Source organism: Polistes fuscatus, unplaced genomic scaffold (genome assembly GCF_010416935.1).
Source record: "Polistes fuscatus isolate 324 unplaced genomic scaffold, CU_Pfus_HIC Scaffold1, whole genome shotgun sequence".
In the NCBI taxonomy this organism is placed as follows: domain Eukaryota; kingdom Metazoa; phylum Arthropoda; class Insecta; order Hymenoptera; family Vespidae; genus Polistes; species Polistes fuscatus.
In genome coordinates, this window is record NW_025112997.1 from 8,776,582 (window position 1) to 8,791,469 (window position 14,888).

At 35.4% G+C, this 14,888-nt stretch overlaps 1 protein-coding gene across 12 annotated transcripts in view; it reads left to right on the plus strand.

Annotated features, from left to right (window-relative positions):
• LOC122518405 (ephrin type-B receptor 1) overlaps positions 1–14,888 on the plus strand; it is a 159,761-nt gene that overhangs the window by 40,539 nt on the left and 104,334 nt on the right. For 6 of the 12 annotated variants that reach the window (XM_043637364.1, XM_043637357.1, XM_043637388.1 and 3 more), the window contains exon 1: positions 11,356–11,539. The exons of 2 other annotated variants lie outside the window; for them this stretch is intronic. The gene's annotated coding sequence lies outside the window, so the exon portion shown is untranslated. Of the gene's footprint in view, positions 1–11,353; positions 11,540–14,888 lie in introns of those variants that run through there. 4 more of the 12 variants (XM_043637318.1, XM_043637348.1, XM_043637405.1 and 1 more) reach the window with 4 other exon arrangements.

Genomic DNA, 14,888 nt, shown 5'->3' on the forward strand with positions numbered 1-14,888 from the left:
TGACTTTTTTTTTTTGACTGAACAGACGTTTTGAACCATTTGTTTAAAGTGGTATACCTAAATCTATTCATTCTTGTATAGAAATACGTACAGATTTTAGTTTGAACTATATATTTTATAAGAGTATATGAACTATTTTATATAATTTTTAAAATGATTTTATGTTTTAATAATTAATTATATCATTGAAAAAAAGCAAAGTTCGTATATAAAAATAGTTATGAGCCATGTATTATAAACTGTGATCGTCGGAAAAAGTAATTACTATTTGCTATTTATATACATAAATTGCAATTTTCGTGAAAACTAAAATATATTCATAAATTTTAAGATGTTTAAAATATTTGAAGACCAAAACGAAATAAAATGGAAAATAGTATATAAATAATTCTATGTTATGTTTGATAAATTCCGTCGATTTTATATTATCAAGTATGTCCGATGCCGAGACTTTTCGCGAAGATCTTTATCTTCTTGATTTTCGAGTAGAAGTTGTAAATAAATGGACACCAACTTAACTTTAATTACTAGAGATATAATACATTGATACGGATACTACGTGCAATGGTTTCGAACTATTATGAACTCATATGCTTGATTTTTTGTTTGATTTGTTTTATAAAAAGAAATAAAATAATCATTTGATTAAAATTTCATTTAATATTATAACAGCTACACGTACTCTGCGTTTGACGATTATACACATGATCGGTTTATTTTTGCGAAACAATTTAGGTGCAGACATTTTAAAAAGGTCACTACAACTAACTGGTTAAGTTACATAGGATACATCCTGTATCAGTTCGTATAAAACCTCAAAAAATCATTTAATCGGACTAGACAGAACGAAAGATTTGATCCCTTTCGTATGTTCTTTTCGAAATGAAAATTGATATGTTCTTAGGGATCGCGTGGTAACCCTGTCAATTTTCATTATGATCCTAAGCGGAACCCGTTGAAGTTTAAAGAAGCGTGTATGATGATGATTTAAGGGTTGAATCTATGAGAAGAACCCACGATAATTCGAACAACGATTATTCCTCTTTATCTAGGTTAGAATATAGATCATTGATATGTATCTACTCCTTCATAATCAGTAATTTAATTTATTTGCTTTTTTTTCTTTTTTTACAATAAATAAACAGTATTAGAATTTTTCTTCGCGTAGAAAAAGAGAAAGAGAGAGAAAATAACCTCGGTAAAAATTTCTCTTCTTAATGAAAATTGTTTCCTGCTGGATAGGGTGCTTTCGTTAAATGTTCACGTCGCATCTTATGAGAAAAAACAAAGAAGAAAAAAATCAAAAATAGAAGTTTAATGAGTAGCAACGATCAAGCTTGGTGTAAAAGTCGGTAAAAATCTTGTCGCGAGGGACGAAGTTTAAAGCAGAAAAGGTCACGCCCCAACGATGTTCCTTAGGAAAGCAACGCGTGTAAGGTTCGAGCGTTGGATAACACTCCCTTCTTCAAGTAAGGTAATCGTCCTAGGCGTTGTTCTTTCTTTGTCAAAGAAGGACGGAGAAGGGAGGCATCAGCTGTTGCTCTTGTTGCTTTTCAGCGTCTGCTCTTCGTCTTCGTTTTCCTCCTTCTCTTCCTGAGTTCCTATGTGATACGTAGCGAAGGGTGACGGGGTGTCTTCGAGTCATTAAGAATCCATTAAGAGTTTTCCAAACTTGAGAAACTAAATATAAACTACCGATGGCGACCCACGAGGGCGTCAGGTGGTGTCTTCTTTTCTTTCTTTCGTTTCTCATCTTTGAAAGAAAGCCACCAAGTTGTTGAAGAAAAGACAAAGAAAGAGAGAGAGAGAGGGGGGGAGAGGGAGAGGGAAAGATTAAGAATCGTCGGAGATGATAAAAAAAATGGGAGTTCTTGAAAGATCGACAGCCTTTTTCTCCAACTTTCTTTTTCCTCTTTTTCGAAAGTATGAAAAATAAAATACATTTATATGTAGGAGGTAGAATTGTTATGAATATTTTTAATTATTTTTGTTATGTTATATAGATAGTTAGATTTATGAAATAAAACCTATGCTTTTTTGACAATTAGAAAAAGTATAATACTTAATAAAAAAAAATAAAGAAATAAGAATTCCTTAACTCGACTCTACGTAAGTGTACAAGGTAATCATATTTATATAGCTATGGTGTCCGAATATTAAAACAAGTTACTGTAGATACTTGTTTCAAGAAAAGTATGATAAAAGTAAATGTATTGGGATTTGTTAAAAAATGTACTTCCTACCGAAAAGTTGATTTTTATTTGCATTGCCAGAAATGCATCCTTTAACAGGAAAAATGTAACTCCGATACGCGTGTTAACTGTTTTATCGTTTCAAGTAAAGTTTCTTTCGATGAAATATCGTATATTATAATTTCCATCGTTGTTTCAAACTAATATAAGTTACACGCTGCTTTCGCAGCTGTGAACATGAAATCAGTGATGAGAATTCTCGAGTGGAGGTATTGCGGTCGAAAGAGAACAAGAAAGAGAGTAGAAGGGGGGAGGGGAGAGAGAGAAAGAGAGAAAGAGAGAAAGAGAACGGCAAGCACTATGTAATCGATGTATAATTAATTCGCGAATGTATAGAGAAAGGCAGTTTCGCGTATACCACGTTAGTATCGTTGTTTTCACGGAAATCTCCTCGAAGAGTTTATAATGTACAATCAAGAACTTTTCGTGTAATTGCCGTAACTGAACAGATTAAAATACATAGATAACGTATTATCCCAAAATTGGACTATCTTCTTTCGAGAATACAGTTTATATTCAAGGATCGTATAAATATTCGCTAAAGGTGTAAATTTATGAACACCACATACTACAGTATGTACGGTAATTCACAGGAGTATTCGTACTCGCCCTCACTGTTAATTTGAAATAATTGATATTTGCTTGTAATATAAAATTTCCAAATTTTTATTACTCCGAAATCTATTTTAATAATATTAAATTTTCAGATTGATATAAATTTTATTGTAGAAGAACGTTTTAGTATTAAAGAAATATAATTGTATTTGATATATTATGTTATCTTTTGTGGTACAATTTTTACACAAAGTATTTCAATAAATGTTCAAACAAATGTAAATAATAAAAATTACAAATGTTTTATTCTTTGATTATAAACGTATTATTTGGAGTGTATTTTTTTTTAAATGGGAAATGCTTTTATGGTGGTACATATAGTTTTTAATTCTTATTTATGTGGTAAAAAAATTAAAAAGATTGAGGACCCTTGCATTAAAATATTCGTACATACATAAGGTATAATAAAAATACAATTATTATTTTTGTGAAAAATTTGGTTGACTTATAATGCTTTTAAAATGATTGAGCGTACTTTTATGAGATCAATGTTATTATCATTTATGTAAAATTATGCTTCTCTTAGAATAAAATGCTCTTTGCAATAAAATTTATATCAATTTAAAAGTTCACTAATCCTAAAATATGTTCATGTTTATAAGAGTTTTTTAATATTGCATTACAAGCAAATATTGATTATTTCAAATTGACAGTGATGGTATGAAAATTTTTGTGATTCATTGTATATATTTATTCATAGAATTTTTGTAAACTTAACTATCAAATCAATTTATTCTTATATTAATGAGTATATTTAAAATAAAGTTCCTTAATAATTAGATTTAAAATTATTTAAGGATAGTCATTCTTAAGACCGTTGAATAATAAATGATACAAAAATGTATATAAGGAGTTGAACAGAAAAACTAGATAATGTCTAGTTCTTAGTTATGCACTTATCTCAAATTAAAAATAAATATTATTTATACTCTATTCTTTTTCAGCTACTCATATAATTTTATTAATTTTTTTTTCTATTTTTTTCTTGGTTTCTTCAACTCTTCGTTAAAAAAATACATCATTTTATGGCGTATGAAATATCATTCCAATAAAATAATTAAGATCGTCAAGCTCGATTAGAAATAAGCTTTATTTAAATAAACGATTATTTCAAATTTCTATCTCATTTGAAGCGTAGAAACGTAGACTGGCTATATTTGCGCGAATCGCCAAACGCATTTTAGTTTTCTCCAGCGGATTAAAATATTTACTCGTTCGTTCCCGTATTATCACGTTGAAATTTATTTATTTTGAAAAAAAGCGTGAACTGGCAAGAGAAATAGAACGAACGTTTACCAAAATATTAAAACGGAACGAATTCGAGCTCGTAACGTTTATTAGACTTATCCGGTATTATTAATTCCTTCCCCCCCCCATCCCATTCCGGTATGTGATAATGAAAAAGGTGAATTTTTAAAAAACGTCGGATATAATCCGGAAAAATAAGAGATGAAGAAATATAAAGGAGGAAAAACAGAATCTTGTTGGAAACTATTTTCACGATTAGTATTTATTTAAAATCTCATCTATGTTTACATCTTTGTACGATAGTTCCTTTGAGTAACATAAATACTATTTAAAATTGCCCTTGATAGAACTAAAAGACTTAAAGAATATGGCACGATGTTGTTCTATTAAATGATTATCATTGTTAACGAAGAATGACAGAGAAATCAATAAAAGGCAGTATTTCTCGAAAGCGAACGATCGAGGGATCGATTGAACGTTCTAGAGGGAAGAGTGCATCGTGACGTGTTTCAATGTGAAGTAGAAGAAGAATAAGAAGAAGAAGAAGAAGAAGAAGAAGAAGAAGAAGATCCCGAGAAAGTCTTGAGAGTTTCCATCGTTGCTTTGCAAAGGGCCAAGCGGTGAAAGTCTTGATCGTTTCTCTTCTGCTCGCTTTAATTGAAAACCATCCGAAAGCCTCGCTTTGCAGTGATCCGTCCAACGAAGCTGCTGTTGCCTATGTCTCTCTTCTATAAAGAAGCGAGAGAGAAAAAGAAAAAGAAAGAAAGAAAGAGAGAGAGATTCGAACTCAATCTATCTCCATCTTTCTCGTTCTTGAAGGATTAATCATCCGTTCGCAGAGAGGCAATACAACGGCGGCTGCTGCTCTTTTGTTCCTCGCTGTATTTCGACGCGTTCTCACAGAAGAGAAAGACAGAGAGAGAGAGAGAAAGAAAAAAAAAGAAGACTATATAGATAAAGAGAAAAAGTAGTAGGGGGAGAGAGGGAGAGAGAGAAAGAAATCAACACGAAAATGCTTGGAGTCCCACAGTAATTTCAAATTTTCCGCAGTGGATTCGGGTCGTTGAGCATCGTGCTTGCCTGCCTGCCTGCTTGCCTGCTTGCCTGCATATTTGTCTCTTATGTTTTCACTGAAAAGTGCCGGAAGTTTCTTGGAATATGGTCTCGTTGTCATAACTATATGTATGGATAGCAAAGGTCGCGGTTAACGAGAGAGAGAAAAGTCAAGCGAGTTGAGCAGGTGTTTGCGTGCGGCGACAAGTAGCATAGGGTGAATTCGACCTCGTAGATATTACGAACACGAGCGCGTGCGCGCATTCATACATACATACATACATACACCACTCGCGTTTACATTAAATATATTCAGGAGCATATATAATTAGTATATATACATAGTAGATATAGACAGTACGTAGGAATACTTAGGTAGGTAGGTTGATATGTTTCGGAGTGCGTCTAATGAACGGCCGCCAGTTAATGGGCCGATTCCCCCATTGAGAGAGCATCGCTCGTGAGCTTGTACTCGCGCGCGCTTTCACATACACAGGAGGGGTTGCGACAGGAAACCCCATGCTGCCTTTCCTTCCTCTGGGACGCGTTTCGCTGCAGAGTCGCGCGTGGGACTCGAGCACAGAATCCGTCGATCGATTAACGAGCGGACGAACGTTAAAACATTCGTTATATCCCTCTCTCTTCGAGACGGTGAAAGAAATCCAGTTAGATTTTATAACTACATGTATATATATATATATATATATATATACATGTACGATCTATCTGACAATGAGTAGTACGTATATACAGGATAATAATAAAAAATAAAGATCTGATATTTTAAGGGTTTATATTGTATTTTTTTTTACTCTTCTTTTTACAAATTCGTGTCACTTTTTTACGAACACTTTTTCTCACTCATATCCAATACAACTAAAGAGGTTACTTCTTTTTACCGCCTCTCTGGAAGTCAATAGCACACGGTTTTTGTTGTCTTTCGTTTTTCTGAACGGGTCACCCTCATCTATTTTATTAACCGTGTCCACGGTGCTTGGCTTTTGTGATCTAACGGGAATTAGTAATACAATGTGGTTAGGTTGTTGACCTTCTTAAAGACTTATGGTAATACTTATCAGGAGGAGTATAAAATGTCTGATTAACATGGATCTTAAAATTATTCCTTTCGGTGTATATTAACTTTTATTATTTACGAGTGTTCGATATCGTAAAATGAGTATTTTGGTAACATATTAAATGTACACAGAAGAATCTGTTTAGAAATACACTAGTTTAAGGAATATTTGAAAATGTTTGTAAATCTATGATCTGTAGATATCAGAATTGCATTTTTAATTGAAGAAAGACATCGAATATCTATGATTTGTTCACATTATGTTTGCGTCTACGAAATAATCTTCGTTGATATTAGAAATAATTTTTTCTTCTTATGATAAATACTATAGGCCTTTTAAAATATTGGATCCTTTTTCTACCACCCCGTATATAGATGATATGTTCTACCTAACAATAAGTAGTACATGAATATATGTACCTATCTACATATATTTACGTATATGCCTATTCTCAAGTATAAAAGATAAGAACGGAACGTTTCTATGTAAGATAAAAAATAGTGTCGTTCGCGAGTCGTCTTATCGTAGAATGGAAGGGATAAAGAAAGAAGCATCAATTTTTATCGGATTTTTCTTCGCGGAAAAGAGATGAGAAAAAAGACAAGAACAACCACCATCGAGCGAGATCTCGTTCGACGCCTTTTTAAAGACATCTCCGCATTCGTTTTAAGGTAAAGAAAAGGATTATCGGAGCGAGATAAAAATCCTTAAGAAAAGGGGTTCCTCGTTGCTACTTATGCTACTATCTGCCATGTTAGATCTCGTTAAGAGAGGGAAAAAGAGGATGAAAAAGGTGAGGAGGGAGGAGAGGGTAGAATCAGTTTCTTGTAGGAAAAAGTAAGAGAAATAAGAGGAAAAAGAAGAACGAAGAGGAAAGACGGTAAAAAGAGAGAGAAAGAGGGGAGGGGGGTGAACTCGATCGGTCGCAAAGGGCAAGGAGCAGCAGCAAATCCCTAGGAGACCTTAAGGGATCGCGGAAAAACAAGGGCGTCCTGGGAGCATCGCCATATGTCACGGAATGAGATGCGGCTGCTTCTGGCCGATGTCGTAAACGTTAGAAGAGACAAAAGGATAGAAAAAGATAGGAGGGAATAGTAGTTGAGCGCGAATGAGAGAGAGAGCGAGAAGAGAGATCGGTATTTTTCGTAGAAATTCGTGAAAATAAGAAAAGATGCCGAGGCGACTGGATGCCGGAAACGTCGACTGGGGAAGTCTTGTGCTTCTAGCAAGAACGAATCGTTTTCTCTTTTGTGCCGAACTTTTTCTTCAAGAGGAGGATAAAAGATAGAAAGAAATAAACGATCGACAAAAGGTAGTATAGGAACGACGAATTTTATCGCCTTCACTTGGGAAAGAAATGATTTTGTCGACAAAAACTACTTTATAAGTACGATATCTGTTTATGTATCCTATCCTATGTTTACATATATGTATTTATATATGTATCTATGCTACGTGCTTTCCGTGAATTTATCTTGCCATAAAGGAAATTCATAATAATCCCTGTAGAAGAGTGTCCGATAATGCTTGGGGCTGCAAAACAGAAAAATCTCTCCCAGTTCTTTGACGAATAATTTTATTTCGTGAAACTCTTGCCGAGGAGAATTTGTGACTGACAAAGACATTTCGCCCGGAGCTTCGAACTTTTTAGTCGACGACGAGGACGATTTTCCTTCCGGCTATATTTATTGGATAAAAGTAGACACGCATTATTCTCGAGTATAGAAAGAATGGGTTGAATGAGAGAAAGGTAGATGAAAGAAGGGAATGAAAATAAGGCGGAGGATGAGGAGTAAAAAAAAGATAGAGGGATAGAAAGGGGTGGGCGGGGTGGGGGTCAGGAGAGATTCTCGTTCGGTCCACCCTCGTCGATGTAATTTAAGTCGAAACATTAATATCTTTAATTGCGAAAGGAGCTCCGGTACGGACGATATCATCGTTACCATCCACTTTGTTAACTATTTAGCGAGACAGGCTAATATCTTGAAAACGGTTAGAGAAGGTAGAATACTCGAGAAAAACGATGTCCTTTGAATTAACTCGACTTGGAAAGACAGTGCAAATACTTTCCACACTTTCCTGTTTCTCTTTCTTCGTGATTACTACCTAATTGAGTAGTAACGAGAAAGTTGAAGTAACCCATGTATATATATCTTACGATATCAAGATAATATTTTTCTTTTTATCTTGATAACGAAAGAAACGAAGAAATCCTTTCTGATCGCTTAAAGATATAACTCGTTAAATATATGATTCAAGAAACATTCCTTAGCGACAACAGTTGTAAATTATTATATTTCTATAATTAACGTGACACATTTTCTCTTACAAACTGACTCATCTGCTTGCAACACAATAATAAAGTATGTATATATTTATATGTATACGTACTAACGATAAGTTACATCTTATGAAAAGTTTAATAGCAAGTATTTGCTCTCTCTCTCTCTCTCTATTTATGTAAATATTCGATTTTTGCTTTAGAGGTTTTCTTATCGCTCGGGAATTCCGCTTCTTCGTATGTACAAGCTAGGATTCGAGAGGAAGAGCTCCAAATATAGAGCAAAAGTAGGATCAGTGCATAGAAAACACAGAGAAATATATATATATAGTAAAGCTGTATAAAGGTAAAGCTATATAAAAAGGAAACGAAAGCCATATGGCCTTTCCTTCCTTTTCCTTCGTACATACCAGCGGAAGATAGAAAAGGAGTAGTATCAAGGAGGAAGAGAAAGAGACAGAAAAAGGAAAGAGAGAGAGAGGGAGAAAAGTTTGGGCCAACCCTCCGTAAAATATAGGGCTACTGAGTCTCGTGTAAAGAATTACGAGGCACGCGAGAGAACCGACGAAACGTTATTGCTCCAAACGACGAAAGGGAGTCCATCCTCCCTAACTTCTTTTTTACACCAGTACGCAAAAACATCTTACTTTTTTTCCCTTTTTCTAGAACCGGAATACGTTTCTTGATTTTTATTTTCGAACAAATTATCGATATTATGAAAAAGCAAAAATAAAAAGAAATAAAACAAAAAAGAAAAATTGAAGGTGCACGTTTTCTCGTGGTTTCTTTTAACACCAAATGGTTGCAGGATGAGCGCGCTCTCATCGTTGGGATTAAGGAAAAACATATAAATTACAACGGTTAACATGACAAGTTTAAGCTCCACTATTGCGAGAAAAAAAAATATGTTTTTGTTTATTTTTTGGGATTTTCTTATTTATTTTTCTTTTTCTTTGGAGTAGGAGGGGTGGGGCGAGTCTATCCCTCCTAAGAAAGAGAAAAAAGATGGCCACTAATGGCCGAACTATTTTGACGCATACGAGCCGGGTATGGGACGTTTGTCATGGCGTACGGATAAGAAGAGGAACGTGGATTACCATTAGCCTATCACCTGGCAGCAGATTCTCCCCTTTCTTCCTTTTCCCTGGGATACGTTTTCGTCTTATTCTTCTTCCTGTTTCTTAGCTCCCGTCTCTTTTCTCGGCAAGAGTGCGGTCACCTGGTGTGGCGGAAAGCCGATAAAGCTTCGTTTCTGAACTTGCTCTCTCTCTCTCTCTCTCTTTCTCTCTCTCTCTTTCTCTCTCTTTCTCTCTCTCTCTCTCTCTCTCTCTCTCTCTCCGAGCCGACTTGACTCACTCAGTCTCTTTTGAAAGAGAGACGGAGTGGGAGAGGGTGAGAAAGAGAGAGAGAGATAGAAGGGATCCTTGGGATCGCGTGACTGATCGTTGATGGACTCGACGGGGGCGGAGAAGGCCACCATTAGCTTTATCATCGGCCTTCGCGAGCTTCTCTCTTCGCATGCTCTGAACTAAAGCCGATAAAAGGAACGCCTGGAATTTCTTCCTTCTTCAAAGTTTCTCTTTCTAGATCACGAAACTCGTTCTACGTCGATCTTTGCTCGGTCAAAGATCGTGACCTTTATTACTGTATGACTGGAACGAAAAATCTTGATATCAATGAGAAGATTAGAATAACGAGGGAAATGTTTCGATGTGCTTGAAATATGGATTATAATAACATGTTCGGAAGATAATACTTTTACAACTTATATATTTTATTCGTGATGAGAGACGTGGTCAATTTTGGGAAAGATTTCAACAAAATTATAATTATAAATTATAATCGCTTCATTTGTTGTTACAAACGCTAAACGTTCAATTATTTGTTTCTTTGTATTTATTTTCTTAAAGATCAGTCTATGGTTTAGGTCAAGGCTCGCTAGAATATTGATGACCATTTTTAGAAAATGAGAACTCGGTCGTGATTACGAACAACAAATAGCCCCCGACTATTTCTGCTGCTCGGTTTCCCTTTTTCTCATGTGATCGCATAAACTTTTCCGCGAACAGGAAACGAATATTTGGTGTCAAGTGAAGTAAACTAACCTCGAGGAATCTGTTATCGCCATTTACGACGAATAAATGATGTTTCTCATAAAATTGCCTTTTATAATAAACCCGGCGTACGTAATATTTAATCGACTTGTTAACGTTCGTTAGATTTATGACATTAATCAGACTTTTAACCGGACAACTCTTTGTTCTCGGTGCTGCTGTTGTTGCAAGGACCTAACTAGCGTGGAATTTTGTTCTACTCGACAAACACCAACGTGTGTGTGTCGTATCCTTCGCTTCCTCGGTCGTTAATAAAAACGAGATAAGCCCTTAAAATCCGCGCATCCGTGACGAAACGATGTGCCTTTTTAATGTCGAAGGATAATAATCTCTTCTTTTCTTGCTTTCTTTCGTTGAAATTCTTTTTTTCTTTTTTTTTTTTAATAAGAAAAACTAGGATTTGATTCGTCCTCGGCATCTTTCTCGAGAATGGTGTGCAGCATGTGTCATACGTAGGTTTCATGCGAGTCTTACTTTCACTTGGTGGTACATCGGCATGGGGGGTTTATATACGCACATGCAAGTAAGTACTTATGTATGTTTTGTGTATATATATATATATATGCATATGTACGTAGAAGGCTTGCAAAATCCACGTTACTCCCTCTCGTTCTCCCTTTTCTCTCTTTCTCTTTTCTATTTCTTTCTCATTCTCCGAACTAACGATAATACGATCCTATTTCTGCTGTAGTAGCAGAGACAGCGCCAGCCAGCGTTGGTGGCGGCGGCGAGGCAATTACGAGGGGAAAGAAAAAAAAAGAAGGGTACGAGCCACGCGGCTGGTACTTGAATTGTTCGCGATTCGAGAGAGATAAAATCCGATCGCGTTGTCATACTATCGGATTAATTTAGAGTAATTGGCTCGGAGGCGAGTGTCGGGCGATACAGGAGATCGATAAAGTAAGCGAATCTCGTTTTATTATTATTATTATTATTATTATTATTATTATTATTATTATTATTATTATTAATTGTCGTTACCTTCCACTTGCGATTCGTATTTACCGAATTTTCAAGGATCTTGATAGTCATCGCCCTCTTCCATCCACCTTTTCATAACGTTTTTAATTAATAACACTCGACTAGCTTAGAAAAGTTGATCATTTAGAAGAAAAGGAAAAAAAGAATTAGTATGAGAGTAGTGCACAATGCTTAGAAGTTTGTTTCTGAAAGGAATGCGGGTCTAATTCGCTGGAAAGGCCGTTTGCTGACTAAGCTACTCTTGCTGTTTAAAGAAACTTTATATCACATGTATTTTCCTTATCGGAATTAAGGATCATGCTTACTAATTTGATGCATAACAAGGAGAGGGAAGTGGACACTTTGAAACAGAGTAGGATAAAGTTATAAAGCATTGACGTAGATCAATGGTTGTTGAACACATGGACTGCAGTTTGAAGTGTCAATGCGACGAAAAAAAAACTTTTTTCTTCTACTAAGAAAAATTTCCTTTGGAAAAATGTTCTTTTTTTGTTTGATCACGGCACGCAGTCTGTTAAGTTAAATTCAGTGGCTCGTGTTCATATATGAATTAGACACCACTTACATAGACCTTTAAGAGTTAATTCTTTGCACTCTTAAAGTCAGACGTACTGCCCAAGTATTATATTAGTTGACTACCGGCGAATAAACAAATGTGCTTGGAATATAAATGGTTAATAATATAAAAATTGTAAATATGTTATTATATATTATAAAAAATATAAATTTTGTTGTTTGGAATGCAAAGTATTAAATACTACTAAGTAACTGTGATAACCAACGTAAGTATGGAAATGTAGCGACCATGTCAACTGTGATCCAATACTTATTTTGTAAATTTAGAGAGCGTCAAAGATAAGGATTGAACCAATCGGAAATTTTCTTTTACTTCTGGATGTGTCTCGAGGGCAAACTCTCGTGTTCTGAACAGTAATATCTATAGATATATATATAAATATATTGTGACGTGTATGTATGCTAAAAAACGATCTACTCGTTAGTGGTTGCTCTTCGATCGCGAGTTTGTCGTCGTCGTCGTCGTCGTCGTCGTCGTCGTCATCGTCGTCGTCGTCATCGTCGTCGTCGTCGTCGTCGTCGTCGTTGAGCTTTTATTCAAGTAGGAGACTTCGAGCCGGCGGCAGGAGAAATGCTCGTTCGAGTGCAGACTACGCCCGGCACTTTGTATTTACGAGGTTCTTCGCCTCGCGTTCTACGATGTAGTAGAACGCGAACTCGCACGTTTCCCGCTATGTATCTATATATGTATATATGTACGTATGTATGTATATAACTACACGAATCGTAACAAGCTTACCGTTCTCTTTCTTTTTTATTTCTCTCTGTCCCGTCGAAAAGCTTTTTTTTCTTCTTTCGTTTCTTTTATCTCGGTTTAATAACAACGATAAGGTTTCGTCACTGCGTATACCCATCCATACGCGATAAGTGTATATATTTAGTTAGGCATGTGCATATTTTTAGTTTCGCATCGGATGAGTCCATTTTGAAAAAATAAAAACAAATAGGAAAGAAAATTTCTTTCGTCTAATTCCATAAATATGTTTTACTCTAACGGCATTTATTATAATTTTTAATTACGCCTTGCCAAGAAAAAAAAATATTCGTTGAGAGTAGCACCAATTACAACTAACGCCGGGACGTCGACAAAATTCTATTATTCCCTTTTCCTATTCTCTCTCTCTCTCTCACCCTCTCTTTTTATTTCTCTTTCTCTTCCCCTGTCGCTTTTAAACTTCTTTCTTTTAGTTTTTCGCCTACACGCTCTTTTTCTCCGAGCGTATCGAGCGAAAGCAGCACGAAAGACGAGAAAATCGAAACAAAGAGAGGAAATAAGAATACTAGGAGAAAGAGAGTTGAAGGGGTAGGGTTAGGGACGGGGGAGAGACTCGTGATGAGAAGTAGGAAGAGGGAAGGGAGACGTCAGGTAAGTGGATGGCAGCATTCTAAATTCAAAGGACTGCTTTTAAATTCGTACTGCTATGGGTCCAGCGATTTTACACCGAGTCATGGAAGAAACTCAGAGGCAGAGAGTAGTAGGAAGGGGGTCTAGGCCTCGACTATTCGCGAAATAGTCCCTCGTAATTAATTCGCCTCGACTTGATTCGAGTGAAACGAAATTTTCGTCGTACCTACTCTACATTCAAACTTTCCCGCGAAAAAGTTAACTTGGCATGGCGCGGATGTTCGTTCGTTCGTTCGTTTTTACAGCTAGTCTAGAGTAAACGAATGCGTTAAATCGACGGGAGGCTTTAATATTTATTCATTTATTTATTCAAAGCTCGTTACGGGAGATCGCGGTAGAGTCAAGTTTCGATAATACGATCACGCAGGTACATGAATATTTTAGTAATATTCGTTGCTAACCACCAACCACGTAAATACCTATGCACATACATCTATATATATATATGTATAAATGTATATGTATACACATACTTATACTACACCTACGCGTTGGCCGTAGTACGTATATATGTATACGTGCATACTGCAGTAGATCCCGTTAACCCTTGCAAACACGCGAGTATCACCGGCAATATTCGCTTTACTTCGAAAGCGAATGCTTTCTACGATAAAACCATTGCGACGCGCGTTCCAGGAATTAACTCGCGTTTTTTAACTAATTCTTTTCGTCGTGGAAATATGTTAAGGAAGAGAAAAGGAACGTGACTCTTGGCAAATCACGCATGTATCTAGGAAATACGAACTAATACGATCGATTTACAATTATTATAATATCTTACACAGTTTTTTTTTTAATTTCTCTGACTATTTCTATCAAAAATAATTATCCGTAATTATATATTTCAAAATAAAAACTTGCAATATAACGCAATTTTTTTCTTTTTTAATTTATAACTATTATATTGATGTACCTAGCATAGAAACAATTTTTTTCGGTCTAGTTAATTTTTACTTAAATAAAATAAATAAAAGATTTTTGTTTGAGACTCAAGAAAAATTTTCAATCCTCCAACGTATATAAAACGGGGAGCAACAGTGAATATCCATACGTTGTTCGATGTTTGCATATAGGATGAAAAAACCAGCATCAAGAACTGTTTCAGCTTTGTAAAAAAAATTTTCGCAATCGTGATATTATCATTATTATTTAAATATATTAAAAAAGATATTTTTGTGTAGTCTCGAAAGTAATATAATTTTTTGCAGATTTAAATAAAATATATATATCAACAAACGACGATAGGTATGCGTATTTTTGTGCAATGTAACTCGCATAGTTGTAAGC